General features: G+C 43.1%; 1 protein-coding gene across 6 annotated transcripts in view; it reads left to right on the forward strand.

Moving 5' to 3' along the window:
• SHROOM3 (shroom family member 3) overlaps window positions 1-16,272 on the forward strand; it is a 232,742-nt gene that overhangs the window by 114,731 nt on the left and 101,739 nt on the right. The window contains exon 1 of one of the 6 annotated variants that reach the window (XM_060278380.1): window positions 8,263-8,312. The exons of the other annotated variants lie outside the window; for them this stretch is intronic. The gene's annotated coding sequence lies outside the window, so the exon portion shown is untranslated. Of the gene's footprint in view, window positions 1-8,262; window positions 8,313-16,272 lie in introns of those variants that run through there. 6 annotated transcript variants of the gene reach the window in all.

Below are 16,272 nucleotides of genomic sequence, written 5' to 3' on the forward strand. Positions count from 1 at the left end.
GTGGACAGAAATGTATGCTTGAGTGCGATATAATTAATTTACTTATTCACCAGTTGTGTGTGTGCAAATATTTGAATTTATACCCTGCTTCTCCACCCAAATAAACAAATAAAATAATATGTAGGATTTGTTATTATTTTTTAAAAGAACAATTAACATACATACACTTGGCTTATAAGTTGTGGGTTGCAAGTCTTTTTAGGTTTTGTGGAAAAAGGAGAGTTAACCAGAGAAGTCTGGGGAGAAAAAAAACAAAACGTTTTGGTCCGTATATTGGAAATAAGTGCATTGAGTTTCAGAATACAACAAAGGAATAAGTGGCAACCTTTAAAGCCTAACAAATGTATTACGGTAAAGAGACCATAAAAGCTTTTAAGTGAGGCTTGATGCTGAATTGTTTTGATTGCAAGAGACTTAACATGGCTACCCCTCTGGAAATTGCATTCCTTGGGAAATCTGAAGCACACGTGCGTGTCAGAGAGAGAGAGAGAAATCTCTGGCCATTTCCAAATGTCCTTTAGGGTTCTTCCAGGTGGTGTAATTATTATTTTATATATTCACATCCCTTCCTCCCAGGGAAGCCTACAGGACAGACTGCACATATAGGAGCCCAGAGCGGATTAAACATCCTTCCTGCTTTGCTTGCCTAAACTTGGGGGGGTGTGTGTGTGTTTAGATTGTATCAGACCTTTATTGAGCATCCATTCAGATTTGCTTTGGCGGGGATTATATAATAATGAGCATCCCTTCTGATTTCCTTGTGGGGGTGTTAATACATATTCCTATTAGTCATTTGTTCATCCCACACTTTTCAGTGCCTTTTCCTACCACTTTCCCATCCTCAAAAAAGTTTGTTTTAAAAGCGGCTCACTTGTCCTAGAGTGACAAAGTAGAAAGTTAATGCACACATATGAGCTTGAATCTCGCCTGTGAAATACAGTCAGCTGTATATCTCATTTAATTGCTTTCTTGGCTTTAGAGTTTGCTGGATTTTGTTAGGAGTTTTGCTGTTTTTAGAACATGTGTTTCTGTGTTTTGCTGTTTTTGCTCTGTATACTTCAGTGCTGTGAAGTGGTCTATAAATGTGTTCATTAATGTATTTTTAATCTTTTGTTGGAAGCCGCCCAGAGTGGCTGGGAAAACCCAGCCAGATGGACAGGGTATAAATAATAAATAATCATCATCATATTAGGATAAATAATAATACAGATTATGTTATGAACCATCACATGCAAATCAGAGACAGATCAGGGATAACTAATTTGGCAATCATAAAATTCTTCCATTGCAATACCACTTAATTTTGTTGTTTTTCATTGCTCCCCTCATCCTGGCCTTATAGGGCTGCCATACACCTGGAATTTCCCGGACATAGCTGGGATTCATCTGTCAAAAATGGCGTTCATGCGAAATTTCTGATAACCAGTTTAAATGTACAGAATACTGTACATATCAGAAGTGTTTTATTTTTGTGAATTTCTGGGGGGGGGGCAAAAACCTCTTGAAATATGGCAACCCTAAAGGTAAAGGTAAAGGGACCCCTGACCATTAGGTCCAGTCATGACTGACTTTGGGGTTGCGGCGCTCATCTCACGTTATTGGCCGAGGGAGCTGGCATACAGCTTCCAGGTCATGTGGCCAGCATGACAAAGCCGGTTCTGGCGAACCAGAGCAGCGCACGGAAACGCCGTTTACCTTCCCGCTTGGATAGGATGAATCATAGGATGAATCAGAAATTAGTGCGCAGAAATGTTTCTCCTCGGCAATCTACCAAAACATCCATCCACCAAGCAAAAAACTCTGATCAATAAGGAAGGGGAGCCACTCAAGGAGAGCAAAACCAATTTCCTTACATTAGCATGATTGGAGTCAGCTGGTAGCTGGTTTAGGACTGTTCCCCCCCCCAAAAAAAAGTGGGCAAGCTGTTACTGAAAATGGCCTACCACAAACATCCCCAACATGGAGGCCACCAGATGTTTTAGACACTTGTTCTTGTTATTATTATTTGAGCATACCAGTCTCTTAGGATGAAAGAGTCTTGCGAGGGAGCCCTCCTTTAAAAGTTGGCAGGAGGGCGACCACTTGGCAAGACATCTTTGCAGCTTTTATCCAGTCTTGGAGCCCTGATGCCGTTCTCAAACTCTCCAGTCGTGCCTTTGGTGATTGTTCCTGTAGCTTGACATGTGCCATGGCAAGTCTCGAATAAGTATTTCTTTCTTAGACATGGGATAGGAACCTCTGTCATATTGTTTGGGGGGTCCTGGCAGATGGACTTGATAAAGCTCTTGTACTGACCCTGCAGGGCTCCACTTACGTTCTTAAAAAATTAAAAGAGGAAATAATAAAAATGAAAAGACTTCCTTTCCTTCAGGGATGAGAATGAAGGGTTAACAGCCACTCACTGGGAGGGCCCCTCTTTGCAATTCCCAATGAAATCAATGGGAGCCATCCTAAAAGCGCTATAAAGCTTTTGCATCTCCTCTTAGCTGCAGTAGGATTTGCTCCAGAAGACCTCCCAGTGCATAGGATTGCCAGCAACCTAGACCATTGTTTTTTGTTTAAATCAACCAATGCGGCTAGCAAGGCGGGACAGCTGGTAGGACTCTGCCACCAGGTCTGGGCAGCAACCAGAAGGGAGGGGAGCCCCACAGCCTCAATAGCTGGCGTCGGAAATCGGCGTCGGAGGCTGGGTCAGCACTATGCATGGCGAGTTTTGCACCCAACCCCCTTCCCGCCTGCTTCCTTTGAATCCCATGTTTAAATATAAAACTTTAAAGGCTTTTGCTTCCAGCGAGGCAGTCAGCTGAGACAGTCTGAAGAATGGGCATATCAAAAAGATGAGTGATGTTTTAATTGGCTCGTTGAAAGGCGCTTGGCAATATCCTTCATGAAACTTTATAAGCTCTTTAAAAGATTAATCCTTTGTGATTGCGGCTCCTTCCCTGGCAATTGCACCCGGCGGATCCCCCACAGTCTCATTGGTGGTTCCAGTCCCCAGGGAATCGTCACACAAATGTACGAAGGGGAGGAGGGTAGAACGTAAAATAGGAGAGAACTTCTTCCACAGTAGAAGCTAAGCAGTAAAAATAATCTCCAGCACCTGTTGGACTCTCACAAGCAGGTTTCAGCTACTTGAAAGGATATCACGGGAACAAAGCAATTTTCAGATGCACCTAACCAACTATTGCAGCAAGGATTTTTCAGAGTGAAAAACTTCAGAGGTCTTCTTTTGGGAAATCAATACCGTTTCTCCTAAAATAAGACATACCCATAAAATAAGCCATAGCAGGATTTCTAAGCATTTGAGCAATATAAGCCATACCCCGAAAATAAGACATAGTGATGGGCGCAGTTCTGGAGGGCACCAAGGAAGAGGCGAGGCTGGACATGCAATAAAAATAAGACATCCCCTGAAAATAAGCCACCGTATTTGTTTGTTTTTGAGGAAAAATAAATATAAGACAGTGTCTTATTTTCGGTATGTAGAATTGCTTTTGTCTTGAGTGGCAGTAAGGTTACACTGCAAATGTATGTGTGTGTGGTCCAGTCTGACTCTTTGTGGTATAAAATATCTGCCTTTAAGGTTGGTTAACACAATAAGATCCCTGCTACTACCAATGGTAATGCTCTCAAAGGCATCAATGATTGTGGGCTCCTTCAGGCTCCTCCAGGCAACCTGTTTATCTAGCATTCATCTTGATTTGCTTGCAGGAAGTTTACAGAAATATTTCCGCTCTTTATTGACCATTTGCTCTGATATGTTTGCAAGGAGGTTATAGGACAATGAGCATTCACCCTGATTTGCTTGTGTGTTGGCTGCCTGTCTTCCTGTTTAATAACTGTTTATCTGACACTTTTCAGTGCATATCCTCATCACTTTCCTAACAGCAAAAGTCCATTTTCAAAATTACAAAAAATGCGCACGCACACACACACACTGTGGATTGTTTGAAGTAGGGTAACAGAGCACTTTTTATTACGCATACGTACAGGAATATCTCTTGTGCAAAATACTGACAATCTGGAGGAGACCACAGAAGTTAATTCTAGCCATGATATACCATTAGGGCTGGGTGGTACCCGTTTTTCAACATTGTGGTATATCACCAGCTAAACATCACAATATACTGATATATCACGATGTCTGAAATAAGGATGGAGCTATGTAGAGGCATTGGCTGGCTTCACGGTTTTTCCCACATTGTGATTTTTGCATCACACACGCACACACACACCATGATTTGCGATACATTGTGTGAGGGGCAAGGGGTATCGCGAAGCCCCTCCCCTCCTGAGTTCCAGCCCAGCCCAGAGCACGACTGAGAGCAGGGAGAGCTCCAGCTCCAGTGGGGAAACAGGAAGTGGGATCCAAGGCTCTGGCAGGGTAGAAGAGCCAGCGTCCCAGGTGGGACAGGAAGGAGGAAAGAGGGGGGGGGCAGACCCATCCCCCCAACTCCGGAACTTCGCAGAAAGCGTCGGGGAAAGAGGATGGGGCTCCCCAAGTTGTTATGCTGGCGCAAGACGCGCCAAAAGCCATTCGGAGGTTCTGATGAAAGCTGAAAAGATGTGTCTCTGTAAATAGCTCTACCTTTAGCACTGTAAATACGCAGCACCAATAAAAAGATAAAATGCAGAGCGGTGGAGAGTCGTTACTCTGAAGTAGTCCCATCCGACCACTGTGACACATTGCCAGGTCAAAAATTATGAAACCGATATCATGATATGGACTTCAAACAGGTTTTGGATGATATATCAATATATTGCCCAGCCCTATACGCCATGACTTGTAATTTGCTAGGTACATAATGCCATTCCATTTGCTTATTGCCAATGGTTATGCAAGGATCAAAGTCCACGCACCACAGCAATTTTACCTACTGTTAATAAGTGCTATTATAAAGTTTGGCTTTACATACTCCCAGCCAAAGATAACATTACCAGTATCATGCCATCTATGTTTATAATGGCACTGCAAAAGCATGGACTTTGATCTTTGGTTTAGAATACAGCACCTGAAAAATCAAGGCTTTGTGTTTCTGTCTGTCCTCGCTGCCCTTTTTTAAAAGAAGAAAGTACCTCTCCACTCTGGCTGCAGAAATAAGCTTAAATAAGTATATGAGCACAAGGACAGTCTCAGTAATCCTTTAAAACAGTCAATATTATTATCCACATATTGCAACATCTGAGAAAGGGTTGGTTTTAGCCTCCAGGTTACATTACACAAGCATCACTCTCTCTCTCCCTCTCCCCCACCCCTTTCTCTGTAGGGTTTTTGTTTTCTTGCAGAGAAGTCTGACCATTAAAACCAGTGTGCCCCATTCGCAACGGGCAAAACCAGGTTTCTGTTTTGCTATGTAAGCTCAGGTCCTTTTTGCACCTGAGTTCAAAATATGAAGCCTGAACCAGCTCTGATTTTTATATGGGGCATCAAGAGGGCGAAAGGGCTTGTGGGGCCAACGTGTTATCTCAGCAAATATGCCTGGTTGCAAGTTGCCTTGAGTTTCCTTGGGCAAGAAAAAGCAACCGACTAGTGTGATAAATAATAATAGTTCCCTGCATGCAGCTGCTGGATGGCCAATGGCGAGGAGTTGCAGAGGAGATTTGGGGGGGGGGGCTGGACTGCTGGACTCTTTCCCCAATCACTCGTTCTCTTACATACCTTCCATCTTTCCCCCCTCCTTTGCATATGAGCGCTTCCAGGGGATCTGTTTATTGAGCATTCATCCCAATTTGTTTGCAGGAAAGCTGGACGACGTGCATCAAAGCAAGTGTTATATCCAACACTTCACAGTGGATTTTCCCATCACTTTCCTTGTCCGATCTTTTGGGGAACCGTTTCTGTTTCACAACAGAATTGCTAAATCCACTTTAATTGCACAACCTGAACTTGCACGTGTGTGTGTGTGTGAATCCCCCTCCACCCCGAAAATAATGACGGTCTGGAAAATCCCCATATCTCCCCAGAATTCATTTTACAGTAGCTGCAGATATGGGTTTGGGAACTATTTCTTCGTTTCAGAATGTCTCTTTTTTATCGTGCATTCATGATTATTTGTACTCGTCATGGTACTGGGGTAGTTATACGCAATCCTGCTTTCAATTTGTATCAGCAAAAAATTTCGGGGCGGATATGTTACATCGTTTCCAAACAGTGCAGGTCCCATTGGTTTCTATAGAAATCCTAACGTTTCATACCACAAATGTTCCGGGGGACTTTTGCGTCCCACTTTTGTTGCACTATAGAACAAGAATGCTTCTCCAGATGGCAGGTAAAGGTAAAGGACGGCTGAACGGTTAAGTCCAGTTGAATTCAACTGTGGGATGCTGTGCTCATCTCTGCTCTCAGGCTGAGGGAGCTGGCGCTTGTCTGCAGATAGCTTTTCGTTAAAAACCCCCAAAACATTTTTATTGACTTTCTTTTCTATTTAAACAAACATCTCATATCAATAACATACATATTACAGATCTTCGCCCCTTCCTTCCCGGGCTTCCCCCAACTCTGGTTTGTTTCCCCTTTATCAAATACTGCTGTTTCAACCAATCCACCATATCATTTCTTCTTTGTTTTAAATGTTGTGTGTGTGTGTGTGTGTGTGTGTGTGTGTGTGTATGTTTGTTTAAGTCATGCCATCAAGTCCATATTCTTATTTTGTTTCTGCAAATATATTATAAAATGTTCCCACTCTTTTTCGAAGTCTCTGTTGTCCTTTTCCCGTAATCTGTCCGCCAATTTTGCCATCTCTGCATAGTTCATCAATTTCACTTGCCATTGTTCTTTTGTTGGAATTTCTCCAGTCTTCCAGTTTTGTGCTACCAAAATTCTTGCCTCCGTAGTAGCATACATAAATAATGTCCTCTTCTCTTTTGGCAGATCTTGACCTAGAATTCCTAACAGGAAGGCTTCTGCTTGTTTAACAAATGATATTTTCAACGTTTTTTTTCCAATTCATTGTATATAATTTCCCAATATGTTTTTACTTTTTTACATTCCCACCACATATGGTAAAAAGTACCTTCACCCTCACATCTCCAACACTTCTTCTGTTCATTTTTGCCAGTTTAAGCGTTGATACATACCATCTGTACATCATCTTCATGTAGTTCTCCCTCAACAGTATGCAATCCATAAATTTCAAATTTATTTTCCATAATTTTATCCAATCTTTGAATTGTATATTATGACCTATATCTTGTGGCCATTTTATCATCACTGACTTTACTTCTTCATCCTCAGTTTCCCACTCCAAAAGGATGTTATATGTCTTCTTTAACAATTTGGAATTTCCTTCTATCACTTCCCTTTGAAATTTGGAAACAGAGTAGGAAAAGCCTTTTTTATTATCCTCTTTAAAAACATCCTTTAACTGTCTGTGGTGCAACCAGCTTTGGAGGGGCACTTTAATTTCTTTGTATTCTTTCATTTTAAGTTTCCCTTCCTGTTCTACCAATAGTTCTCTGTATGTTGGCCATTGTCCCTTTTCCCTCAATGTTTTAAGTGATAATGCCTCAATAGGTCATAACCACCAGGGTGGCAGACAGCTTTTCCTGGTCATGTGGAGAGCATGAATAAACTGCTTCTGGAACACGGAGCACTGTGACGAATGCCAGAGCTCACAGAAACGCCCTTTACTTTCCCGCTGCAATGGTACCTATTTATCTACTCACACTGGTATGCTTTCGAACTGCTAAGTAGGCAGGAGCTGGGACAGAGTAACGGGAGCTCACCCCGTCACACGGATTCGAACTGCCCACCTTATGATCGGCAAGCCCAACGGGCTCAGTGGTTTAGACCACAGCGCCACCTGCGAATGCAGTGCCATTGGGGAAGCTATGTGCAGAGCAACTGATGAAGTGGAACAACGTACAGTATGTATAAATCCACCATTAATGCACTATAATTGCAGCAACGACATATTGCAAGGTACACATGCAAACAAAACAGAACCCCAGCAGTCTAGAGGGGCCTTAAATCTGCCCTGAATTATCAGGCAGTCAGTTGATTGGAGCAGGGTGTGGATTTCTGAGGATGGTCGATGTGTTGTGAACATTACCAAAGCCTTCCACTGCTGGCTCTTCCCACAAGAAATGCAAAGCCAGGGACCACATGCTCAGCTCTGCAACAGCCAAAAGCTGCTCTGGATGCAAATGGCAGCCTGATAAGAATCTGCTTTCCCTTTTACAGCTGGCTTGTTTATGGGAGGTGGAAGCTGTGATGCTGAGTGAAAAGAAAGAAAAAAGCCTGAAGAGATATGCTCAACCAGCATAGCAAGCAGCAGCCAGGACAAACATCAGAAAGCATCATGCACGTGGAGGTCATTAATGTGTGTTTGAGTTGTTAACAAGGTTGCGGGAGAGATTTGATTCGTTTCGCATTGAAAGGTCAACCTGCCCAAGTTGCTCTTCCTGAAACAATATCAAACTGAATCACGGCCATCCTTCGAAATTTGTGCTTCTCTGAATTTTGCAATGCGGTTCTCTAGCTAAGTGATGTCTACCAGATTGCACACTGTAGGGTGAAGCGTGCATTTAACTGCACAGATTAGAAATTGCATTATATTAAGGGAAATTGCTTCACAAAAATGCGTATATCGTGCAGAACTGAAGGCAAAAATGCATATATTAGGGGGAAATCTGTATTAAAGTGCATGTGAATTTTCTCACAAGATGATGTGGAAATGTAGAGAGCTGTTTTCCTTTGTTTTTAAATTCCCTTACCAGGCATCTAGACTGAGAAAGCCTTATGTGTAAGCTTGAAACCTTGCATACTGTATTGAGATTTATACTGATCCTAGTTCTCTTATTGAGAACACCCTAACAGGAATAGGAATATCAAGTTAGCGTTTATATAGCACATAGGAGCATTCGGGCTGCTTCACATACACTCTCCCCCTAATAATTAAACAACCCTGTTGTTCACTACCCTTTTATGCTCACATTAAAGGTAAAGGTAAAGGGACCCCTGACCATTAGGTCCAGTCGTGACCGACTCTGAGGTTGCGCGCTCATCTTGCATTATTGGCCGAGGGAGCCGGCGTATAGCTTCCAGGTCATGTGGCCAGCATGACAAAGCCGCTTCTGGCAAACCAGAGCAGCACATGGAAACGCCGTTTACCTTCCCACTGTAGCGGTTCCTATTTATCTACTTCCATTTTGACATGCTTTCGAACTGCTAGGTTGGCAGGAGCTGGGACCAAGCAACGGGAGCTCACCCCGTCACAGGGATTCGAACCGCCGACCTTCTGATCAGCAAGCCCTAGGCTCAGTGGTTTAACCCACAGCGCCACCTGGGTCCCTCACATTATCCCAGCCATAATTAAGACAGAGACATTAAAATCTGAAATATGTGTCATTTCTTATGGGAAAATCAGTAGTGACTCCCCAAAAGTCCATTCATCCATCCAGGCTGCCCAGACCTACACCTCCAAGATTCTCCCTGGCTCAAGATTCTCCCCCCGATACTGATATCATTATCATCCATAAGTCAGCAGGAATGCATGTGTTCTGGAAATAGCTCTTCCCTAAGCCACTGGGATTGTAGGCCTGGTTGCACATTTCGAAAAGATGAGGGCGTTACTTGTTAAACAGAATTATGAGCAGATTCTGAAATGAAAACAGCTATTCTTCTTCAAAGTATAGGCATCAGGTGCTAAGAACTCAGTGACTTTAGAATATGCACAGGCATTTGACCTTGACAGACGTTTCTGCATGGCTCTGGAAACGATGCCTTATGGGGAACGGCTTAGGGAGCTGGGTATGTTTAGCCTGGAGAAGAGAAGGTTAAGGGGTGATATGATATCCATGTTCAAATATATAAAAGGATGCCATATAGAGGAGGGAGAAAGGTTGTTTTCTGCTGCTCCAGAGAAGCGGACACGGAGCAATGGATTCAAACTACAAGAAAGAAGATTCCACCTAAACGTTAGGAAGAACTTCCTGACAGCAAGAGCTGTTCGACAGTGGAATTTGCTGCCAAGGAGTGTGGTGGAGTCTCCTTCTTTGGAGGTCTTTAAGCAGAGGCTTGACAGGCATATGTCAAGAATGCTTTGATGGTGTTTCCTGCTTGGCAGGGGGTTGGACTGGATGGCCCTCGTGGTCTCTTCCAACTCTATGATTCTAGGATTCTAAATCACAGGTTGAAACCCCACAAAGAAACATAGATCCCCACCTAGTAAGGAAGGCTAGCTAGCAGCAACAGCCCTGGAAATGTTTGACCCTCACTGCTCCCATAGTTCCCAGAAGACCTAAGCACCTGTCAGTGCATTTTATTTTTATTTTTGGTAGTAAACAGCAGTTCAAAGAGGACAAAGCAATTTTGCAAAACTAGCACTGCTGGAATTGGTTTCTCTCTCTCTCTCTCCCCCCTTCCCCTCTCTCTTACGATTTGCACAGCAAATATGCCTCATTTGGTAGTAAAACCATTTTCCTAGCTGCAGGACCAGTAACCTCACCCTTCATTCTGAGAGCTGAGCAGTGTTCTCATCATGCAAAGGTCTTATTTGATAGCCTCATGAAGGCTCTGCTATAAAAAAAATCTCCATCCTTGAGGGAAACCGTCAAACACCTAGCCAGTCACATGGTGGGTCCATCTCGCAGTGTTTCCCACACTGACAAGAAGTGGCTCCTTGGGGTTTCAGGAAGGAGAGTATTCCCAGACCCACATGGAGACCCACCTGGGAAATCCCTGCATGCTGTCGTGTTCAGGGTGCTAGCTAGAGTGGGATTCAACCGGAATTGTTTTGTTTGCTTGGGGAGCTTCCTTTCCCTCTGTTTCTGGGCCTTGGGAAGAACAGCAAAGTACATTTTTCTCTAAGAGGAGTTGGATATTATAGCAACGCAGGGGCAGAACATGCATTGATCTGTGGGAGGAACATGTATCCCCTACTCTGATTGTGACCTGGAAGCAGGGAGAGAAGAAGTTCCCATGCTTTCCCCACCCCTCTCCACGTTTTTGTCTGAAGGCGCACTTCGCAAATGGAGTTTGCTGACGATCTGAATCTTATGGACTGCTATATATGCGGATTCAGGAAGGAATTTTGCAGCTCCTCATTCAGGTCGGTGGATGTTATGAGAGATGTGGTGATGTGCAACAAGCCTTTTCTGCCATTCCATCCCACGTAGGTCCACGAAGCCAACTCCTCACACTCTTTCATTTCCACTCTGTCAGAGGGATTTCTCCTAATCCTTTCCTCCCCCACCCCCCTCAGCTGCTTCAGCCAAAGCATTTTGTCAAATGTGATTTTGTGCTTTGTGCATGCGCAGATCATGCGCACCACTTATGCGCATGCGCAGACTATGCGCGTGGCGAAAATACTTCCGGGGTTGTCGACTTCGTAAGTCGAAGCATTCGTATGTCGAGGTGCCACTGTATAAGCTAAACAAGCTATAGCTTAGGGCCCTACTCTCTTGGGGCTCCCCCCAAAATTATGATTCTTTGTAAATTGTGTTTCTAAAGGAATTTTTGTTATTGCCAAATGCCAATGTGTTTGCATTATTAAGTTTGTTATGAAGAATCATTTAAAGTTAGAGCTTAATAATTCTTCTTAACTCTATTTCACTATTAATATACTTCTTCTTAACTGTATTTCAGTTCAACAATTACTTTGATAAAATACGTATTTTGTTAAATGGCTTTAGATACCTATTAGGTCTATAAATTACCATATAGCATGTATTCAACACAAAAAACAGCTGAACATATAAAGGGCCCCATTACCTTCAGTAGCTTAGGGCCTCATCGAACCTAAATCTGGCCCTGCATATGATTCAGAAGCCAGAGTATGTCCTCTCTTGCTCATATGCTATTTTTCTTCCTTAACCTCAGTTGTCTCTTGCTGGTGTTGCTGCTATGATATACTAATCTTTTGTTCCAAGAAAGGAAGTATTTTTTTAAAAAAATCATTTTCTTTCTTTCTTTCTTTCTCTCTGTCACATATTCCTGTATTACACTTATCACAGAGTTTTACAGAGCAGCTATTCAGAGTTTTATTAATATGCAGGTGTCAAGCAGCATAATCAACCCTCATTAACTGCTGGAATTTCTGCAACCTGATTACTCATCCAGACTGAGTCCAGTTCCCCCCTTTTTCCCCTCATTCCCGTAGTATTTGATTTCGCAGGGAGTGGCTGTTTGTTGGTTGCCACAACTTCCTTGTCTATGATATTGTAGTTTCATGCAGAGAGTTGTGAATGCCTTGTGTGTCCCAGGAAACGAGAGCCACAAAGACGCAGTGAGAATTCTTTCTTGGGCAGCTTCCGTAATTTTGGATCCTTCGCCTGCAGGTTGCACAGAAGTCTTTGTCAGGGAAATGTAGCAAAGAAAAAGGAAGACATTTTGATCAAGGCAATGAAGGGAGAGGGTTCAGGGTTGTGGACGAAAGCTGCAGTGCTGTAGATACTAACCTGAGAGTATTCCCCATTGAACTAAATGAAGCTTTCTTCTGATTAGCCATATTGCACTGTCAATTGATTTCAATGAAGCACGGCTGACATTCTGGATAGAGTCTAATATCAATTACAATCCAGAAAACATCCTAACATACATGCATGTATACATCAATGAAGCGGGCAATGACCAGTATATTTTACTATAGCTTATGTGAAGCTGATGGTGTTCGTAACCGGCTGTAATTTATGAACGAACATTATACTAAGGCAGCGGTTCTCAGAGGGTACGGCAGGAGAGGATGGCGAGTGTGGTAGGAAGAGTCAAGGACTAGCAAAGAAAGCTTTAAACCTTTAAGTGTAGCATTGTTGTTGTTTAGTCGTTTAGTCGTGTCCGACTCTTTGTGACCCCATGGACCAGAGCACGCCAGGCACTCCTGTCTTCCACTGCCTCCCGCAGTTTGGTCAAACTCATGTTCGTAGCTTCGAGAAGACTGTCCAACCATCTCGTCCTCTGTCGTCCCCTTCTCCTTGTGCCCTCCATCTTTCCCAACATCAAGGTCTTTTCCAAGGATTCTTCTCTTCTCATGAGGTGGCCAAAGTATTGGAGCATCAGCTTCAGGATCTGTCCTTCCAGTGAGCACTCAGGGCTGATTTCCTTCAGAATGGATAGGTTTGATCTTCTTGCTGTCCATGGGACTCTCAAGAGTTTCCTCCAGCACCATAATTCAAAAGCATCAATTCTTCGGCGATCAGCCATCTTCATGATCCAGCTCTCACTTCCATACATCACTACTGGGAAAACCATAGCTTTAACTATACGGACCTTTGTCGGCAAGGTGATGTCTCTGCTTTTTAAGATGCTGTCTAGGTTTGTCATTGCTTTTCTCCCAAGAAGCAGGCATCTTTTAATTTCGTGACTGCTGTCAGCATCTACAGTGATCAAGGAGCCCAAGAAAGTAAAATCTCTCACTGCCTCCATTTCTTCCCCTTCTATTTGCCAGGAGGTGATGGGACCAGTGGCCATGATCTTGGTTTTTTTGATGTTGAGCTTCAGACCATATTTTGCGCTCTCCTCTTTCACTCTCATTAAAAGGTTCTTTAATTCCTCCTCACTTTCTGCCATCAAGGTTGTGTCATCTGCATACCTGAGGTGGTTGATATTTCTTCCAGCAATCTTAATTCCGGCTTGGGATTCATCTAGTCCAGCCTTTCGCATGATGAATTCTGCATATAAGTTAAATAAGCAGGGAGACAATATACAACCTTGTTGTACTCCTACTAACCTTGCCGTACTCCTACTAAGTGTAGCATAGTACAGTGTAATATATTTCAACTGACAAATATGAAAGATCAAAAAAGAGAGTGACTTCTTTGTGTTGATGAGAAGAGTTTTGTTGTGTCAAATTAGACCTAATATAAATGAGATTACCCAGCGAAAGCCTCTTCTTGGCTGCGTCTGCCTCCAGGAGGAACTGGAAGTGGGTGGCGTATCCTTCCCAGTCTCCTGAGGCTGGGCTGAATGGCATGAAGCTGTTGTCTGCCGCCATTCTAGGTCCTTGGGTCCTGGAGCTGTAGCATGGATGTGTGGTACAATGCTGTGTTGCTTGTGGTGGCTGTGTGCAGCGGACAGCTCAGCAAGATCCCACCTTCGTCGCCAGTGAAATATACTCGGAGTCCTGTAGTGACTTCATGCTCTTTATTGCAGCTTGTAAAACAGTGAATGAAATGCCCCCCAAACCTCAGGCTTTTATATACTTTATTTACACAATGAATCCCGTCTGATTGGCTGATTCTGCTTCCCTCCTGGAGCCTGATTGGTCTTTTCCTGCAGGCCAATCAGTTGTTGCATTCTACGAACCTACCAGCCTAATAGGCTGATTAACTTCTTCCTGGAGCCTGATTGGTATTCTCCTGCAAGCCAATCAGTTGTTGCATTCTAGGATCCTACTTAGTACATCTAAGTAGTACTTAGTAGGATCCAAGCTTAGTACATAACAAATTTATATGCCTCTTTTACGCTAAAACAGCTTCTAAGCGGTTTGCAACCATAAAATCCACCCATGGGGGGGGGGGGGAGAAACCATAGCTGTCAAGTTCTCCCATTTTTTAAGGGAAATTGCTGCCTTAGAACATCCTTAATTAAAATATGCAATTAAACAAACAATTTAAAAGCGTAGCAATTAAAGCAGTTAAAACAATGAAGCATTAAAAATACTGTGCCTGCTGTACAAGTCTGGCCAGTCTGTGAGAAAGACAACCGCTTGCATTTCATATCACTTCAATCAAATTTAATCATAAGGCACAAAATGTGTTCATTGTGTACAGGGCACAATAATGAAAACCATTAGCCATAAATGAACACACAAATACACGAGAATAAAGAATGTACTACAAGACACCTGTATTTGCCTATCTTAAGACTGTATTGTAATTTACGGCAGTTAATAAATGCAGCTCAATATATCTCAATAGCGTCCTTCTTTTGTCTTTTTGCCTCCTGCAATTGGATTAGTTTTGCCATTCGTCAATCCTTAGGTAATCCAAACTGAGGGAGTTATCATCGTCTGCCATTTGAAAGCATACCCTTTTCTGCTGCTTTTTAAAAGATTCCAAATTAAAGATTTGATGTTCTTTTCTATCTGAATTACCAGTGCAGCCCAAGGAAATATTGCCTGACTTGGCTGCAGAAACAACCCCCCACCCAAACAGATATATCTTCAAGCATTTCCTCTGTATATGAAAAAAGCAACTCCATATACCATCTTGCCTGTCATTTTCTCCCGTTTTGTCTTTATTTCCCAACTGGCTTCCTAGTTCTGTCCGAGTGACATTTTATATAGCATTCCTTTTGTTGATTTATTGTTCATAACAGGAATTCGAAATGTTGTCATAGTAGCCTTCAAGGCCCCATTTCTTATATTGGTTGTGATACGATTCCTTAATTGAAAATATTGGAGCTGTTGGCATCCATACTCGATCTTGAATTTTTTTGGCTGGCACAAAGTACTTGACTGTAGAATATGTTTCAGTCTGAAATATACTCTGAGTCCTGTAGTGATTTCATGCTCTTTATTGCAGCTGGTAAAACAGTGAATGAAACTTTCCCCCAAACGTCTGCTATATATACATTATTTACACAATGGGCCCTGCGTGATTGGCTAATTCCGGGCTGCTCCTGTAGGCCAGTCAGGTTGCGGATTCACTTCCTCCAGAAGCCTGATTGGCTGCTCCTGCAGGCCAATCAGGTTGCTGAGTCACTTCATCTAGGAGCCTGATTGGCTGCTCCTGTAGGCCAGTCAGGTTGCGGATTCACTTCCTCCAGAAGCCTGATTGGCTACTCCTGCAGGCCAATCAGGTCGCTGATTCACTTCATCTAGGAGCCTGATTGGCTGCTCCTGCAGGCCAATCAGGTCACTGATTCACTTCCACCTGGAGCTGGATTGATTCACTTCCACCTGTAGACCAATCAGACTGCTGCATTCTGGATCCTATTGTTCTAGGATTCAGCTCAGTACATAACAGAGTCCATATGTATGGCAGTACTTGATGCTAAGCTCATTGTGCCGTTTTCACCCTCCGTGACTGAAAATATAATTTGGTTCCATATTTTTCAAGGGCCTGTAGACTATTTTACACATGCAAATATGGAGTATTTTATTTTTCACATCTCTTTCGCTTCCTCTGAAACTTAGATGGCAAGGTGCTCATGTCGGAAATCAGGATATGGTTTGCATGCAAAAGATCCCAGGTCCAATCTCTGGGGTCTTCAGGAAAAAGCCTTCTGCCTGAAACCCTGGAGAGATCACAATCTGTCCAGACTTGGTGTAGTCTTAGGCCTAATGAGCACAAAAGCTCATCCCTGGTAGGTCTTGCTCCAGGGATCAGTTT

The sequence above is a fragment of the Zootoca vivipara genome, chromosome 9 (assembly GCF_963506605.1).
Source record: "Zootoca vivipara chromosome 9, rZooViv1.1, whole genome shotgun sequence".
In the NCBI taxonomy this organism is placed as follows: domain Eukaryota; kingdom Metazoa; phylum Chordata; class Lepidosauria; order Squamata; family Lacertidae; genus Zootoca; species Zootoca vivipara.